Source organism: Schistocerca piceifrons, chromosome 2 (assembly GCF_021461385.2).
Source record: "Schistocerca piceifrons isolate TAMUIC-IGC-003096 chromosome 2, iqSchPice1.1, whole genome shotgun sequence".
Lineage (NCBI taxonomy): Eukaryota > Metazoa > Arthropoda > Insecta > Orthoptera > Acrididae > Schistocerca > Schistocerca piceifrons.
The window spans coordinates 375,237,626-375,257,803 of NC_060139.1; the positions used below are offsets into that span (position 1 = coordinate 375,237,626).

A 20,178-nucleotide genomic window follows, 5' to 3' on the forward strand; every position below is an offset into this window, starting at 1 on the left:
AATATTACTTGCCAATCTAATTTCAATGAATTCTTTAGGGACGCATTCCCAATAGCGAGAAGCAGGAGAAATCAATTGTGTCTTGTCATACATCATCCTGCGTCCTTCGTTAAGGCAGTGTTCCGCCACTGCCGACTTCTCAGGCTGGAATAACGAACTGAGGCGATGATGTTCCACACACCGATCCTGAATAGTTCGAATAGTTTGACCAATATACTTCGTTCCACAGTGACACGGAATTTCATAAGCCCCGGGCTTCCTCAAGCCCAAATTTTCTTTAACTGAGCCAAGAAGAGCTCTAGTCTTGGCCACCGGCGTAAAAACACTTTTAATATTATATTTTCTTAAAATTCTTGAAATTTTGGATGATATACTTCCCGCAAAAGGTAAATAAGCAACAGCTTCAAAAATATGCTCTATTGGCTCGTGTGGCGGACCAAACTGAAGAGCACGGCATATTTGTTGTTCCGTATATCCATTCTGTTTAAAAACAATCTTCGGATGATCAAGCTCTTCCTTTAAATGTTCCTCTTCAGAAATGGCATAAGCTCTTTTCACCAGAGTCCGCAAAACTCCACTACGTTGGAGTGGTGGATGACAGCTGGTCGCATGAAGATAGCGGTTAGTATCAGTAGCCTTCCGATACACACTGTGACCAAAAGTCCCATCGTCCCTTCTGTGAACTAAAACATCAAGAATGGAAGTTTATCATCACTTTCAATTTCCATAGTGTATTGAATACTCGGATGTAGACAATTAAAATGATCTAAAAAACGATTTAAAGCATCAATTTCATGTGGCCAAACCATAATATTGTCATCAACGTATCTCAAAAAACACTTCCGTTTAAGAAACGAAGTTTTGAGTGCCATGTCCTCAAAGTCTTCCATAAAAAGGTTGGCGACTATGGGGGAGGATGGACTCCCCATAGCCACGCCGTCAGTTTGCTCAAAGTTTTGCGGACGTTAATGAATGTGTGACGCTGCAGCGCAATTTGACCGCGCAGCTGGCATCGACAGTATACAGATGGGATACCAACATGATTGTCGCCCACCATGCGGCCCGACAAACACGGTTGATGATCTGGGGTGCCATTTCGTTTCGTAGCAAGCTCATTTTGGTTGTCATCCACGGCACTCCTACAGCGCAGCGTTACGTCGACGATATTTTACGCCCAGTTTTGTTGCCCTTCTAGGCGAGAATTCCTGGACTTACCGTCGTATTTGTCAAACCCTACCTTGGCCCGCAAGTTCGCCTTATCTCTCCCCAACTGTGAACATTTGGAGCATTATGGGGGATTTCTCCAACCAGCTCGGGGTTTTGACGATCTACCGCGCCAGTTACACAGAATATGGCACAATATCTCCCAGGAGGACATCAGTCAGCTCTATTAATCAACTCCAAGCCTAATAACTGCATTTATGTGGACCAGAGGTGGGTCAACGCGTTGTTGACTTGCTCAATGTGTGAAACTCTTATTCTTGAATAAATCATAATTTTTTTTCTGAAATTAGTCATTTATTGTCTGTACATCTCATCTAGCGATTTCCGTCCCATTCTGATAATTCCTTCATTGTGTGTCGTTTTCTTCGCCTTAGAACGAATTTTTTTTTCAATGTTGGTAAAGGTTATTGCTTCATATTCCCGCTAGTCTTAAATCGAAGCCCACGCAGGTCCCGTGATATGCAGGTGTTATTGGGGAGTTTAGATGGCGTTTGTCAATATACAGTTACACGTCGCAAATGATACAGAAGAAAGCTCGCGAGAGAGTTTGGGCACAGCAATAAGGAAGCTTTCCGTGTGCGAGCAAAGTCATGCCGTCTCCCAGGAATTCTCATGACTAGCGCAGCAGGGAATGAATGACGCCCTATTGTCGGTGACGTCACCCAGTGCTCACCCGGTAAGCAGCCATTAGCTGCGAAGGCAGCACGCGCCGCTGCGACACGCGACGAGCAGTTAGGATCAGGATAGCGTGACATGACGGCCGGGCATCGCCCGCCATCGCAGCACGCCAGCGCCGCGCTGTGGAACCGCCGGCAACGTAATCGTATAGCCGCGACTATCGTATCAGCCGCGGCAGAACTCAGCAATTTGCGAGCGCACATTAAAGGCGCTGTAAATGGGGCAGTTTACGGCTCAGCGCAGGTATTCCGGTGGTACGGAAACTACCAGGTCAACGGTATGCTTTCTTTTATTTTCAAGGAGAATGTAAAATGGTGCTTGCGTGGAAATATAGGAGCTGTGCGCAACACCCGAAGAAAGTAGATTTCACATTTGTAAGAATTTCACTACCACGCATATTCCACGACATTTCGCAATCGGCGAATGAATCTTCAGGTGGTCTTAGCGAAACGAGTCTGTGTGTTTGAAGGAAGACCGACCAGATCAAATGTACATAAAGGGCGTCCGCAATGTTTCCAGAAACAAGTCCTCACATAGGACGTGAAGACGAGGGTGAACGTGGAGCTGGACGAGTTTTGTGACTTCAGAATGTGGAATGCAGGAAGGTACTCCACCACTTCCTCCAAGGAATTGTGCAATTGGTGTACTGGGAGCAACGTAAAATAACACTATTGAGGTGGTGGTTGTTGGGATGTTTAAGGGGGACTAAACAGCGAAGGTCATCAGTCACCCAAATAACACTATTGAGAAATAAGTGTTGATAGCGTATATTTTTGAAATAACTGACGCTATTTTTGATTGTAAAGGTGTCTGTATATCACTTCAGGTCAGTGTTCGTATCATTTTCGCATTCCCTGTAGCCAGCAGTACAATAGTGGCGTTGCCACGATAGATCTAAAATGAGTTATCCGTAGAGGGTTCTGCGAAGAGATGAAGTATGGAGCGAAGTGAACGTTCTGATTTATTCCCAACGTATTCCACTGAGACAAGGTCAGGAGTCAAGGCAGGCCAGGCCAGTTCAGGTATGTTATAGCCCAGAAACCGTCGCCTCACAGATGTTGCTTCATTACAGGTTGCTTTGTGATGTTGATACAACCATCGTCTCCGAACTGTTCCTCTACTGCTGATAGTTCAAATGGATGGTTCAAATGGATCTGAGCACTATGGGACTTAGCATCTATGGTCATCAGTCCCCTAGAACTTAGAACTACTTAAACCTTACTAACCTAAGGACAACACACAACACCCAGTTATCACGAGGCAGAGAAAATCCCAGACCCCACCGGGAATCGAACCCGGGAACCCGTGCGCGGGAAGCGAGAACGCTACCGCACGACCACGAGCTGCGGACGCTGCTGATAGTGCACTATAAAATCTATTCAAACCCTTCTTCATATACAAGGTACCACATCTTGACCAGAAAGAAACACTTCTTGCCATAACATCACCTCCAACTTACGCCACTGTTGGCACTGCACACGATGGCTGGTGTCAGACTGCCAATCCCAAACCCTTCCACCATATGGATGAGCAGTGCGTGGCTCATGTTCCCACCATCATGTATTTTACACCCTGTTTTTAATGTACTTCCACCTCACTACGTTAATTTAAAATTACTACTGTCACTGAGTCGCTGCTTTGCCTGACCGTGACCGGTGCTAGTAGCGCGTATCGATATATCCCCTCTCGTAGTATCTTTACTCGACTGCTATTACTTCCCGGTCGTTGTCCGTCGTAAAGCAGTTCGGGACTCGAGTTCGGGCTGCCAGTCAGTTGGAACTTGTCTGGAGCGCAGTCTAGACCTGCCAGTCAGGGAGTTGCAATACGGCACTCGTGCAGTCGGGTTGCAGCATCGACATGGCTCACCCCACCATTGCCGCCACGCATCACTTGAGCTGGGCCACGGGCTTGGTGGATCGTCGGTCGGTCGTCCTACCGGAAGACGCGTTTTGGCTCGCCGGTCCTCATGAGTCGGCTGTGTGTGTGTGTGTGTGTGTGCACTGACTCCCGATTTGTCTTTGTGCGTGCTTAGTCATTGTTGGGTATCGTTCAGGTCTTCGTGCAATTGTTTTTCAGGTTGTGTGTGTAGTTGGGGTGTGTCCACTGACGACTGTTTTAGATGTTGTCGGCATTCTGAGGAGTCGGTCGGTTGCTGCGGACCAGGGAAGTTATCTCCGCGCGATGCAGTCAGCTGGGTCCGCTGGCGGTTCCTGCGCAGTGTCGGAGCGTGTGCGGAGCTGTCCGATCACTACGAGCTTCGTGGTTGACCGACCCAGGACGTCGAAGTTGAGTAGTGGTTTCAAGTACCCAAGCCAAGTCCATTCATGTTGTGTGGTTCGTTTCGGTGGTTCACAGTTGGGGAGGTTTTCCTGTGAGCGACACCGAGTGTTTGTATTGCTGAAATTTAACCGCTATGCGGTGGAATTAACTATACTGGTTGACTACAATTCAAGTGCACCAGCGGAATTTTCTGCCTTGTGGCCGTTAGTGTTCCGGTTACCTGCCATGGCCACTCACGTAATTTCAGGCAGTGTCCTTTCCTCGCCGGCCGATGTGGCCGAGCGGTTCTAGGTGCTTCATCCCGGAAGCGCGCGACCGCTACGGTCGCAGCTTCGAATCCTGCCTCGGGCATGGATGTGTGTGATGTACTTAGGTTAGTTAGGTTTAAGTAGTTCAACGTTCTAGGGGACTGATGACCTCAGATGTTAAGTCCCATAGTGCTCAGAGTCATTTGAACCATTTGTTCTTTCCTCACCTGTTATCGCTGTCCAACACGGTGTGTAGTTTTGATAGCTTAATACATATACATATTTGATTGTGGATAATCACGTCCTTAACATTTTGTGTTTGAATTCTCATGTACCGATTGGTGGCAAGCAAGTCGTTTGTCGGTCGGTCCGTGGCTGTCCCTTGGTTGGGTTCCGACGGGTCAAGTGTAGTTGGGCTCACCACATGTCTCACCTAAGTTAACGAGGGCAGACCGACGCCCTGGAGGCTTCTGAGTGCTGTTGTCTTTATTGTCTTTCTCACCGGTGTTTAATTGTCTGTTTATAATCTATCATAGCCAATGATAAAAGAAAAATTCTTGGTTTTACTGTGTTTTATGTAAGTAAGTTTGAATTCCGGCAAGTGGATGTTTGCTGAAAGGTTATTGCCGTTCTGTTGTCTTTTCTTTTAGTTAGGTTTCAGCTACTTAAAACTTAAGGCTTATGGTTATATATTTTTTTTAATTTTGGAAGTTAATTGTGACCCTTCAGCCATTTGTATTGCATCTTGTTTTTGTCTATCCACCTTTGCCTTGAGGCTTTCAGCCTAGCTGAAATATATTTTAATTATTTTATTCGCTATTTTAACTGCACTTTTATCTTGTTGATTTTTAAGATTTATTGTTTGGAGGCCTTCAGCCGTGAAGTATTTGCATTTTGAATCTCGTAGTTGTAAAGGTTCGGCTATGTGCCACTTGTGTTGTAAATGTGTTATTAAATTAGAATAAATTACAATATTAAGGTGAAACTGACCCCAACCTTTCCACAATCCTAATTACCTGTTCTGCCCAGCAGGTTTAGCGGGCGTTTCAATGGACACAGGGTACAGCAAGACTCATCAAATCACTCGTTTCTAGTCACACACTGTCTAGCGGCGTCGGTCTTTATACAATCCCAATTATCATTTAACACTGTCTACGAAATATATGGATTACGAGGAGATGTTCGACCAATGTGCCCCATCCTTTTTTATACCCCGTGCACAGTAATGTGCTAGCTGGAGCGCTGGCAGCACTTTGGAACACACGAGCGAATCCATACGCTACTTTCATGCGATCTTTTACAACCACCGTCCGAAATGCTCGGTGATCCCTGTACGTTAATCCAAGAGATCTGCCTGACCTTCGTATAACTTTGAGTGTTTCTTGATGTCTCCACTACACTGTCACACCACCAGTAGTCGACTAAGGCGGTTTTGTAAGGACTGAGATGTCCGGTATGGATTTGATACTCGAGTGATCTCCATTGAACTCTCCTGACCGACCCGTTCTTCCCTAAATGCAGGTGCCCCTGTAGTAACATCTAGTGAGGCACTGATAACCTAGCAGTTGAGCGCCCCTAAACCATAAATAAACACACACACACACACACACACACGACTCCTGCTGGTCAATTCCGTAATACGTCGGGATGTTCGAATGATTTCTATCAGACAGAAACCAATGACACCTGAATCAGGATAGCATGGCAGGCATTTGTAGCTCTCTCCTGCTGAATGCGAGTGTAGTGTGTGGGTCCCAGCGCCGTATAGCCCAGATTTACCGTTACAAGTGTGGCGGGACTCTATTCTCAGGAGTCAAGAAGGCAGCCGATGTCAAGTGAAAAGTATGTCTCTTACAATAGTCGAATGCACGACCAGTACTTAATGTATGACGCAACCAGACACCAGATGCTGAGTGGTACAGCGATATGGAATGCTTCTGACGACGAGTAGCCCATTTTGAAACTAATAATGCTCGTATAATATTAAATGCGTTTTGTAATGTAGCTGAATAAAATAAAAATTCAGAAATCCAAACTTAAACTGAACTCCAAAAGACAAAAAAGAAGAAAAGACCTACTACGAAGCAATTATACGAATGGGACACGTCTCCGGCCACCAATCTGATTGAGTGGAGTGGAATAGTCTCCAGTAACGAGTCCCATTTCGAACTAAGCCCCGATGACGAGCTAAGACGTGTTTGAAGACGTCCTGGACTGTGGTGGAATACCAACTTGACCGTCGCCCGCCCTACGGCCCGATAACCAGAAGTGCTGAGCTGGTGTGCAATTCATTTCATAGCAGGACCGCTTTGGTTGTCATCCGCGGTATCCTTACAACACAGCAATACGTTGAAGATATTCTACGCAACGTTTTGTTGCCCTCCTTGACAAGCCATCCTGGGCTTACATTTCAAAAAGATAATACCCGCCCGCATACGGCGACGAGAGTTTCTACTGCTTGCCTTCGTATGGCCAAACCCTACCTTGGTCGGCAAGGTCACCGGATCTCTGCCAAACTGAGAACGTTTGGACAATTGTGGGCAGGGCGCTCCAGCCACCTCGAGATTCTAACGATCTACCGCGCCAATTGGACAGAATTTGATACGATACATCTCAGGAGGACATCCAACAACTCTGTCAATCAATGCCAAGCCGAATAGCTGCTTGCATAAGGGGAAGAAGTGAACCAACGGGTTTATTGCCTTACTTAATTTGTGAAGCTCTTTCTCTTGTGAAACTGATCAGTTTTTCTGAAATTGTAAACATTTGTTTGTCTCTACATGTACATCAAATCTACCGATTTGCAACCCATTCTGCCGGCCGAAGTGGCCGTGCGGTTAAAGGCGCTGCAGTCTGGAACCGCAAGATCGCTACGGTCGCAGGTTCGAATCCTGCCTCGGGCATGGATGTTTGTAATGCCCTTAGGTTAGTTAGGTTTAACTAGTTCTAAGTTCTAGGGGACTAATGACCTCAGAAGTTGAGTCCCATAGTGCTCAGAGCCATTTTTGAACAACCCATTCTGATAATTCTTTCGTGGTACGTAGTTTTTTTGTCTTACTATGTATTTTCAGTAATTTACTACACTGTCATACAGTTACTACATTAACATGCCATATAAGATGTATATCAGTGTATAATAAATTCACTACTTAATAACAACAAAATATTTTGTAATGTAATATACTTAATTGTGTATTACTGCACTTTATACTACATATCACATGCAGTTAAAATAACTGTATTAAAGATAAATGATATATTAAATTTAAATTTCTTTCTTTTATAACAAATGCAATAATTATTATTATAAATTACATTTATGTATCTAATAATTTTGGACCCATTCTTTCCTTTATGTATTTATTAATAATTAAAAAGTTATTGTTGGGCACTAGGGAGGATACGTTATTATTATTTCTTTCTATAAGATTGTTATAGTAATCGAATTTTAGTGAATTAATACATTTTAAATATATTTGTGTTGTATGCATGTATTTATTATTAATTAGTCATTGTTGGGCAACTCGGTAGATGCGTTAGTATTATTTCTTTCTTTATTATTGTTATAGTAATCGAATTTTAGTGAATCAATACATTTTTAAATATATTTGTGTTGTGCTAAAGTTTTATTTTTGCTAATTTATTATCTTTTCATTTGTACTGTGTGTCAGTTTTGCTGAAATAAACGGTCTTATGTGTAATAATTAGACTGTAATTGAATGATCACGATGATTACAAGATAAAGGTAGGCATAATGCGTGCTGAAATATTTAGCATATTAAACACGCACTAACAAATAACAATACAGAAACTTAGCTTGTAGCTAGATGAGGAAAAAACGAAGACGCAGAATAAACAGGGATTAGGAGTATTTACAATACTTTATGGGAATTCGTTACTAATCTGTGTTCAAAAACGTGTAATTAGAGTGAGACACAGTTAGTCCGAAAATTGCTACGTTAGTGTCATCTTTTGTTCCTTTACTGCAGAAAAAATCCAGTTGGAACCACAAGATCATCTGATGCAGTTTTGTTCGCAGAAGTTCTTGTTGGACTCCATGTCGTGCACAATTTCTCACTTATTTCAGGGGTTCCATTGTGGTGTAGATTCCGCTCCGTACATGCACTTGTTCACATCTTAGGAAAGGAGATGTATAAAAATAAAGTTGCTGTGGATGCTGAGTTACACTGCAGTATCTGTCTGAGGCAACAGTTAATTACTGAGAATATTTAACATTGATCAGAAAAACACAGATAGCAGATGCGGAGGGTCGCGGCAATGTGGCAAAACCGATGGTTCATGTCGATTCGACGGTCTGTGTCGTGATCGCCTGGGAGAACGTCCTCACCATAATTTGTGTTTTTAAATGATATAAATTCTGTTTCACACTACTCAATATGTGCCGTTAGATTCACAGCGTTTTGTAGTGATTTCGGAAATGTGTGCAAAAGGCGTCGAAAAGTAGCTGTGCATTTTTGTGTCTTTTACTCTCTGCCATGGAGCAATGGGTGAAACCATTAATAACCATTTCTTGTAATTTATTACGAGCAATGGGTGAAACCAGTAATAGCCATTGCTTGTAATTTATTTACGTGTTTACTACGCAAAGATTTTAAGGATTATTCCGCGTTCATCATAAGAAATGTAAATAATTCTTTATAAAAGTTGATATGTATATTATGAGATACTTACGACCATGTGCAATGCTTTACTGAACAGTAATTGAATAAAATATGAAAGAAAAAGTTTACTCATAAATCACACCCACTATATAACTGAGAGAAACGCTAAAACAACTTGGTAATTGAAATGATGGTCGGGGACAGTACAAGACCAAAGAAGGCAGCAGCAAAACATCCTTCCCCACTGTCTGGATACACTCAAGAACGACAATTAATTATAATAAAGTTGTCTCGGAAACTACCAGCTGGAAAGAAAATTTAATTAATTTCAAGAAGCGGAAGGGGGGGTGAACTTTTCGAGGTTTGTATCTTGTTTTAACTTATCCGAACAGTGAGAGATAAAACAAAGGACCAAGACTTAATTTGGCCGAAACAGAGATGACATCTGCAGTGCGTTGAGAGTGGAGAGAGTATTTTGCGAAGGACAGAATTAGAACTTCGTGTTTGCGCGAGATACGCTCTGCGGTTCCCCTATCCTGGCATACAGTAATCACAATCAGCTACAAAGCAAAATGTTGGTTGTTAGCCCTAAAAATCAGAAACTGTTATTATGTTCGCGATTTGCGCTTCTTCATCAGTTCTTACGTTTCAGTCTCATAGGGCAAACCAAGATGTATTTTCAAAACATAACAACATTTATTGTCTGCAGAGCAACAAGTCTTTTCACACAGTCTTATCATTGAGGTAATCCGGCGATTAGAAGGAATTCTATCTATTAAAATTAAATTATATGTCTATATACCCATGTGAATAACTGAGCGGTCTGCACATCTAAATGCTATATAGGGACTCAGATTCTAACTCCCTATGCAGTCAAGACATTTTTCGTTGGTGAAAGGAACAGGAATGTCATCACTGAGAAACGGTTCGAAGAAGAAACAGTAGCACTGGTTGCGCAGGCTGACATCAGCGGCTGGGAAAGGGCAACGCTCAACACCTGCACTCCGGCACAGCCACCACTGGCGCCCTGGGTATGACAGTTCTCAGCTGGAGAGCCCGCGCAAGGGCTGACACTGCACATGGCCGGCTGCAAACACGTCAAAGCCAGCTACTGGCCAGAGAAGAAGGTGTTATTCACGAAGTATATTGGTAACAGACTCTATTTAACACTCACACATTCAAACTGAAGCAAAACCACAAGTTCTTTACTATGTTTACGAAATGCTGAATGTGTTTTCAATTAAAAGCCACCAATAAAACTATAACACCAAGAACGATAGCGAATATCGAAATTTTACTCTTTTGAGCACGCAATATAATAGAAAGGATATATGTAGTCTGAAAACAAAAACTAAGCCACATCCCAAACTTTAAGTTTTGAGAAAATGGAAGAAACATTGTCTTTATAACAGTTTTTTTACATTTTCCTTAGAAACGTCTACAACAGTCAGAATATGAACGCATGAAAGCTTAATGTTACCTATAGAATATCATTCTTGTAAATACCTCTTTGGTCTGAACATTTTATGAAAGCAGGTATGTGTCAACTTTTGTGTCATCAAAGGCAAAATACACAAGTAAAAAGTAAGCTAAAACAAGTTATGGACAATATTTTGATAAAAGTCGGAGAAAATAGTTGTTTTTACAAGTTTTATTCATAAAAAGTCCGTAGTTCGTGGTCGTGCGGTGGCGTTCTCACTTCCCACGCCCGAGTTCCCGAGTTCGAGTCCCGGCGGGGTCAGGGATTTACTCTGCCTGGTGATGACTGGGTGTTGTGTGATGTCCTTAGGTTAGTTAGGTTTAAGTAGTTCTAAGTTCTAGGGGACTGATGACCATAGATGTTAAGTCCCATAGTGCTCAGAGCCATTTGAACCATTATTCATAAAACGTAAGAAACTAGTACTTAAGTCTTAAATTGTAGGTCCTAAGTAAAAAGTAGTGTTCTTGAAAACTCTTGTATTGAAATATCTACTTTGAAAAAATGTAGGATACAGTACTGATCTTTAGGGTACATAAAAATATTAATATATTATTAAAAGTTTTAATACGTAAAGAACAACTTTCAGGCCGTGGTTACCGTGTTAGTTCACTGTAGAAAAGTTTGTTTCCTCCGTCTGTGTATGAAACCATTTCAGAATTCAATACTGACGTCATTCTCAGCCATGAAAGTTCAAGGATTTTTTGTTTGTTTCATGTTTTAAATTGTTTTGTTTTCACCCATGGTTCAATGTCACTGAAAGCTTTTTTCCTAGTTTCTCCTCAGAAATTTCTAAAGTTGTTGCATTAAGGCAACTTTTCGCTGATGCACTGAACTCATAAAATTCTTCATCATCCATCAAAATTGTTAGAAATGATATTTTCGTGCAAACATACGGAGAAGATTGACAACATCCAACGGAACCTCACATTCCTCATCCATTGTTTCTTTTTCCATGAGACCAAAGTCGCCATCACAGTGTAATATCTCTTTATATTCGATGAATTATTCTGATACAATGACGTTTACTAATTTTCTATCTTCATACTCGCAGAATCCATGCGCAAAGTAGTTTCATACAATAGCTATGCCATGAGCGCATAATTATTCTTTGTAGTACTCTCTCTGGTGGTTGTTAGAAAAAAGCTTCCGATATATATATATATATATATATATATATATATATATATATATATATATATATATATTGCTCCTTCATACAAAAGGTGTGTAACAATTTACATTATTTGACATTTGAGAATTAATGATATTCATCGATATATTGCATAGTTGTTAATCAGAAGGGAACTTCCGAAAGACTGGATACGAACCTGCATTTAATAATCCAAGAGCTCCATTACTTCTTCGGAAGGTTAAACTTCATCAAAGCCAAATATCCGCTTGATCTGAGGTTTCCTGACTGATTATACAACGCTCCCCAAAATACGAGGCATTTTATTTCTACAGATTAGCAGACTGCCGCAAAGCACGAGCCTGCAGAGAAGAAGAATCATCGCCTGATTTCATTCTAACAAGTAAAATTTCTGAATCATTTTGAGTGACTGAGTTATGACTGTGTTTCCTATTATGAATGATTGATTGCTCGAACGAATTAAGAACTATATAACTACATAATTACATAGATGGAGGAAAACTTACATCAGATTAAGCAGGGATGGCCTGGCATAATGTATTTATGTTGAACCTAGACAGCATGGTAGTTAGACCCCAAATATATCCAAAGAAAAAATGAAAAATGGTATTATTATTTTGACTACTAAAGTTGTCGCTCCATACGATTATTTCTTTCTTCTTTGTTATTTTATTTTTAATGCCTCTCAATATTGAACTGGCGCTTTCACATTCTCCTTGGCCACTCAAACGGTCACGTGAAACAAACAAAAATCATGGTTGTTGCCGGCCATGTACAGACCCAGATTAAAAGAAGACAACTGTCGTAAGTAATACATTTGGAAGTGGTTAATGTTGCTACAGAAAAAAACTTGCAGCAAGTCGATTGTGCTATGGTGAGCAGGGGCATCCGCAAGCTTGACAACAGTTTCGATGCTGGGGTCAAAGTAGGCGACGCTCGAGCGCTCCGTAACAGCCACGCGGGAACATCAAATATAGATCCATATTGTCAGGAGGCGCACTAGGAGCTGCGGACCACAGGGTACCTCGCCAGGCATTAACAAGAGGTCGCTGGCAGCATCACAAAATCACGCCTCCATCCGGTCACGAATGACTAGGGGGCAGTGCGTTTTTTCCTGCAGACTGATTATTTAAACCGACCCAGGGACCGCTGCGGACCCACATAGTCATACTCATCATTGCACCTTCATCATGAAAATTTTTGATGCATCACCAGCACCACCATTACACCATGGCGTCATCTACATTCATCAATAACTCTGTCTAACTTGTAATATAAAATCGTCAAACGAGTCTTAAAAACGATCAGTATTTTCCATCTATGTGTGTTTTACAAAATCCCCGTTTATTGTGCCTTGGTTTTACGTAAACATCATCAATATTGTCCACTTATGTATTTTTTACAAAATCATCTGTTATTGTCAGCTTTTACATATTTTAACGATCTTTACAGTTTATATAAAATTTTGCTGAAGAGCGATTTTTACCCACTGCCAGCGAGCCACCACTGTGGGAATTAAAATAACAATAAAGGAAAAAAAAGAAAAAAGCAAAGAAAACTACTGCGGACAGTTCCCGTCGGCAAAAGCAGTCCGAGTCATGTGCCGACTGATTGCAATCCATCACTTTCAGCTGTCGTCGACGTGCCATCGGTGAAGACTGCATCACGCTAAGAAGACAGACTTCATAGTAGGCAGCAGTTCTCCGACTGCTAGTTTACCGTTTTAGATCTCGCTCCCGGGAAATAGTTGAAGCCTATACCTCAGAAATGTATTTAGCTCGAACCGTCGAAGAGATTCTTGTTAGCCGTAGTGCATCCACCAGTTTTCTGCGAGCTAATAGAGAAATTGTTTGCGTCATCTACCGGGGCTCTCCTCAAATAGTAACAAAAAGTAGGATTTGTCCGACTGAAAACGTACAGGTGCCTCTTATAGGAGCTGTTAATTCTTCATCGTTTCTCAAGCTCGCTCTCTTTTCCTGTCGTCTATTTCAACGATGCTTCAGTGTAGTTCTTTGTTCCTCTGGCTATTTTGTATTTTGTTGTGTGATAAATCGCACATATTACATGTGTCTTTTCTCGACTTCAGAAATATCAGTTTTGGAAAGCTTTTCCCCAACTTTTTCTAGGTAAAACCGGTAATGAACATTAATATTACGACTTGAACATTACTATTATGATGTCTAAAAACTGTTTGAAACTTGTTGTAGTTCATATGTTCACTTAAAAACAAATCCGAACTCTTTGCCTTGGCGTAGTGACTTTCCTCTTTCGGTAACTTACAATATGATCAGCTATTAGCTCTACATCTTTCAGCGGTATACTTCTTGTTTCTAGTTTTGTTACCCCTACGTTCAACATGGGTGACGTCACCCCGCTTGTTTGGTGCAACTAGGGTTTCGACTTTTTCCCCACACCTGTGTGCGTTTCCTTTTGCCATTAGAAATTGTGAAGAAAACAGCTGCCAACCCACAAGTTCCTTCTGGAGCTGTGTACGAACCACGTCGCCCACTACGTCCAACGACGCTAACACCTAACAGTCCCATTAGATATTAATTTTGCTTCAAGTTGTCTTACAGGCAATAAAATTAATTAAATATATTGATCCTGTGTTCGTAACCAATGTTCCTGCATTCATAACAGCACCGACGTACAACATAATTGTAAACCAACAAAACATTAGAGGCTTTGCGGTTATTGCCAGTAATTACGTGTTTGATACTCTGCACAATTAACTACTAAAAATATTAAAGCGTTAAAACTACCATAGTGTGAGTAGGCTTATCTTGGAATACAGGTAACCTATAGCGTTGACTTTAACAGTCAAGACCTACCACACTTGGAGGAACAGTCTGGTTATTATTTCCCTCATAAGTTTTCCACTTGGATCTTCACTTCCCCTTAAATTGTTAAAAGCTTCTTTCTTCCATTATCAAGCTATGACGTCAGACTGTAAAATATAAAAAATATTTTTTTTGCCGAATAACTTCCTCAAAATTGAATATCAAAGAGTACTTAGCAGGGAACACGCGCGAATCTCAAAACAGTGGTATTTAAATTTCTATGCGAAAAGTAAAAATTTTCCTGAGACAAATAACTATAGAGACGGATGTAGCTCTGCTTCATCTCTATAAAACAATTTTTGTGAGGCACATCGGATGAGTGAATGACGTCAGGCGGGCGCTGTGGTTGCTCGTCATACGTTCCCATGCGGTTGTCTGACTTGGATGGCATCTCCGTTGACTAACTGGCTCGACCACCATGCATTTGTCGTTTCGTAATTGTGTGAGTAAACCACTTTCCACAACAGAATCTTTCATTCGAGTATGTCAACGCCATAGAATCTGTACGTTGGAGGCCCCTCCTTTTGTTCGCAGTTCGTAGCACCTGAAAATGAATCTTTAAGCTTCGAAGCTAATTGTGGAATAAATTTAGAAAAGTTACTAGCAGCTAAATCGGATTTTTATTCAATTGTGTAGCCAATGAGCTGACTAAAGGATTCCTCTAAGAAATACCAAATTAAGGTATTTGCTCTTTCAATAGTTGATCTGTTTATACATGCTTATAGGTTATCCAAGTGTGCACAACGCGATCGCGATTCTTAAATAGATGTATTTGTTCTCTGTTTTCTATGTAGATAACCTGAAGATGCTTAAATAAGGCGAAACGCGTCGTTGAAAAATAAAAAACTGAAATTGCAACCAAGACTGTTTTTAACCAATACTTTTAAAATCATGTAGAGTGCTTAAGACAGGCATCTCTTCATTCATGTTGTATGTCGTGACGTCAGAAGCTTAGCACAGCGGTACAGGGGCGGGGCGGCCCAGCCGCCGCTATGGCGGACTACTCACCGCACGGCCCCACGAAGCGCAGCTTGAGGTCCGAGTGGTTGCGGCAGGTGGCGTGCCGCAGCGCGCAGTGGCTGTCGTAATCGCGGCCGTCGGAGCCGCAGACCACCTGCGGGGGCGGCGCCGCTCCTTCCTCCGCCCCCGCCGCTCCCGCTGCCGCCGCCTCCAGATCCGGGCAGTCCGCCGAGCACTCGCAGGAGGCGGCGCCGCCCGGCGACGTCGGCACGCAGCGAGAACCCGGCGGGCACGTAACGCCGCCGCACGGGTCGTGGTCCTCTGTAAGAACACGGGTGGCGCGCGCACTGTCAGCACGGGGATCTGGTGGACATTCGTAGCGAGTCACATACACATCAGAGCTATGGAAATTTGTTGCGACAAATAGGCAAATGCGGCGTAGTGGCGCATTTTATTAGGCGACACGTTGTAAGCAATTTAATGAATCTGGATTATAGTCTTCCTTTGTGAGACCTGCCTGGATAGCCGTACGTATTAAAGCGCCGCTTCCAGTATGGGGAAATGCACCGGCCCGGGACCGAATCCGGCAGCTGGATTAACTACGAGGGTCTGTTTGCTGGCCAGCCTGGATGTGGTTCAAAAATGGTTCAAATGGCTCTGAGCACTATGGGACTTTGGTCATCAGTCCCCTAGAACTTAGTGCTACTTAAACCTAACTAACCTAAGAACATCATACACATCCATGCCCGACGCAGGATTCGAAACTGCGACCGTAGCGGTCACGCGGTTCCAGACTGAAGCGCCTAGAACCGCACGGCCACATCGGCCCGCCCTGGATGTGGTTTTTAGAAAAAAAATGTGTGTGAAATCTTGTGGGACATAACTGCTAAGGTCATCAGTCCCTAAGCTTACACACTATTTAACCTAAATTATTCTATGGACAAACACACACACCCATGGCCGAGGGAGGACTCGAACCTCCGCCGGGACCAGCCGCACAGCCCATGACTGCAGCGCCTCACACCGCTCGGCTAATCCCGCGCGGCTGGTTTTTATACTGAGTCCCACATTCCACTACGTGAATGCTGCGCTGGCACCGAAGTTTTGCCTCAGTTACGTGATTCACAAATATTTACAAAATTTTGGCTGAATTTCACATGAATAACACTAAGCGCAGCCACTTGGGGTACACATATTTTGCCCCAGGAGGGGGTGGAGGTAGCAGGTTGGAGATAGGAGGAGCATCCGGCCACCCCTGAAACTAACCACGCCGAATACGTTAATAGCCGTGCCGTGTCGTATTTTCAGATTAATAACACGAGCTGCAGGGATGTAAACAGAGTAAACTAAAAACATTGATTGTCACGTCCCGCTCTGATAGCCACTTCTGGGATTCGGCGAGCCGCCCCGGTCCCGAACCGAATCCGTCCCGCGGCTTTACGACAAAGGCCGATGTGTCGGACAGCCTGGATGTAATTTTTAGGCGGTTCTCGACGCCGTACTGGGTGAATACTTGGCTGGTATCCACATCCCGCCTCAGTTATACGATTCGCAGACATTTCGTGAACGTTCTGCCAATTTCACATGGATAACACTCGACGCAATCTGATGTGGTATACAATTTCCGTTCTGTCTGGAGGGAGGCTTGCGAGGGATGGACGAATGGTGAAAGGAAGGACATTCCGCCGGCCTGTACCAAAATGGTTCAAATGGCTCTGAGCACTATGGGACTTAACATCTCTGGCCATCAGTCCCCTAGAACTTAGAACTACTTAAACCTAACTAACCTAAGGACAACACACACATCCATGCCCGAGGTAGGATTCGAACCTGCGACCGCAGCAGTCGCGCGGCTCCGGACTGAGCGCCTAGAACCGCTCGACCACCGCGGCCGGCGCCGGCCTGTACAAGTAACACTGCTGAATCCGGATTAACATGATTACTCAGTGGAGATACGAGGTAATGGCAAAGAAAAAAGAGGAATCCATTAACATGATCACTCAGTGGGGATACGAGGTAATGGAAAAGAAAAAAAGAGGAAAACAATCATGAATGTATGAAATGACTGGATATTGTCCTATGAGATAAGGGTTTCTAGACGTCGGTGCCGGCGGTCAGATTTCCTTCAATACTGAAACTTCCTGGCAGATTAAAACTGTGTGCCGGACCGATACACGAACTCGGGACCTTTGCCTTTCTCGGGCAAGTGCTCTACCAACTGAGCTTCCCAAGCACGACTCACGCCCCGTCCTCAGAGCTTTAATTCCGTCAGTACCTCGTCTCCGACCTTCCAAACTTCACAGAAGCTCTCCTGTGAATCTTGCAGAACTAGCACTCGTGGAAGAAAGGATATTGCGGAGACATGGTTTAGCCACAGCCTGGGGGATGTTTTCTCAGATTTCATCTGCCAGGAAGTTTCATATCAGCGCACACTCCGGTGTAGAGTGGAAATCTCATCCCTTGAATACTTCTCACGATATAGCCAGTAGCGTGCGGAGCTATTGCGATTAGAGTTTATGTAATACGATGCTCAAGTATGCAGTCGTCTAGTGGCAGCGTTCATTCGTCTTCTGGAGCCAGACGTGTGTATTATTTCTGGAATGCGCATGGCGACTCAGTGACATGTTTGGAACCTGTTAAGCTCGCTGAATAAGGTGTCCAACTGTCGACATAGCCTAGTGGAAACGAATTGCAGAACGACATCGTAAACTCAACACCGTGGGCAAAACTACACGTTCAATTAAGACAATTCGGAGTAGAAGTCAATCACCCCGTACCATGGCTACAATGCGTAATTCAGCATCCGTTCGTCGATGCATAGGAACTTGTTGTATCCACTGACTGAACACATAAGCATTGTAGTAGCAGCAATGTAAACAGTCACAAGAGAGACACTGCTGTCTGGACTATGTACCGACTGTCTGTGTAAGGACCTAATGCTTGTAAAGTTGGCCTGACGGGACGTCTGTGGCCCTGAACTACAGGAGGTAGGGTGACAGAAGACATATGGGGGTCTTGTAAAGAGTGGTACTAGGAGACGTCTGTAGATGGACGGTGGAAGCCAAAGCGAGAGGGCCTTGTAGTATCACTGTCAGACTGTTTTTTGGCAGCTGTTGAACATAATACAGCTTGCTGCAACGAAATAATGCTGTAGGAGGAAAGTTTTCTTGCCTAGTGGTTATCTTGTAGCTTTGAAAAGAATTCGTTACGGAACCACTACAAAAGTTGTAAATACACTGATGTCCATGAACATTGTAACACCAGGAAGGATAGCAAACAACGAAATTCAACTCATTGTGCATGTGCAACCCAGTAGGAAGAATTGCCTTTGTAGGTGGTATAACTGTGTACAGTTGCGGTTATTGATACACAAAGCTGCCACCTATGACTTCAACAGCTTTCTACATCTACATTTACATCTATACTCGACAAAGCACCTTATAAAGTGTGGCGGAGGGTACTTTGTGTACCCTTTTCCTGTACCAATGACATATGGTTCTTGGGAAAAACGACTGTTCGTATGCCTCTGTGGGGTCTCGCAGCTCTCTAATTTTATCTTATGGTATTTTCGCGAGATACACTTAGCAGGAAGCAATACACTGATTGCCTCTTATGGGAATGTACTCCATCGGAAGTTTACCAGTAGACTATAAGGCGACGCAGACGCCTATTTTACGGTGTCTTCCACTGGAGTTGGCTGAGTATCTCCGTGAAGCTTTCGGCTTACTAAATGAAACCTGTAACGAAACGAGCTGGTCTCCTTTGGAGCTTCTCTATTTCCTCTATGAGTCCTTTCTGATATGAATCCCGTACTGACGAGGAATATTCGAGTATTAGTCCAGCGAATGTTTTGTAAGCTACTTTCTTTGTTGATGGACTACATTTGCTGAGGATTCTTCCACTGAATTTCAGTCTGGCATGTGCCTTACTCACGATTATGTTCGTATGGTTGTCCCACTTTAAATCGATCCGAACGCATTCTCCTAGACATTTTATGGAAGTAAATGCATCCAGTGATTATTCTGCAGTTTTGTAGTCATACAAAAAAGACCTTCCTGTCTATGTATTCGGAATACGTTACTTTATGTTGAGGCTCAGTTGCCACTTTTTGCACCAAGCATCGATCCTCTGATGCACATCCTGCATTTCGATACAATTTTATAGCGTGGTGACTTCTCTGCGAAAAGCCACATGGAAGTTCCGACATAATCTGATGGGTCATATATATCTACTGTGAAAAGCAGTGGTCGTATAACACTCCCCTTGGGTACGCCAGAAGTTACTTTTATATCTCAAGACTTCTCTGCGTTCAGAATGACATGCTGTTTGGTAGAAACTTTTCAGACCAGTCACACAGTTGGTCTGATATTCCATAAGCTCGTATTTTGTTCATTAGGTGGCAGTGTGGGACTGTATCGAATGCCTTACGGGAGATAAGGAACACGGCATCTACTTGGGCACCTGTAACTACTGATTTCTGTGTCTCATGGGCGAACAGAGCAAGCTGAGTTTTGGCACAGCTGTTGATAGAGTCGAACTGTCATTGAATGACGCACATGTGTGTACATCATTCCACTGTTATGCTAGAATTCACCAATCACAACGGCTAGCGAGTGATAGCGTGTCAGTATCTCGGCAGTCTTTGACCAGATTTTTCAATGGGTAATAGATGTAAAGAACTTGATTAAGCGAACAC

At 43.1% G+C, this 20,178-nt stretch overlaps 1 pseudogene; it reads right to left on the reverse strand.

Annotated features, from left to right (window-relative positions):
• Positions 1-15,932, reverse strand: part of LOC124775409 — a 362,017-nt pseudogene extending 346,085 nt beyond the window's left edge.
• Between the last annotated feature and the right edge of the window lie 4,246 nt (positions 15,933-20,178).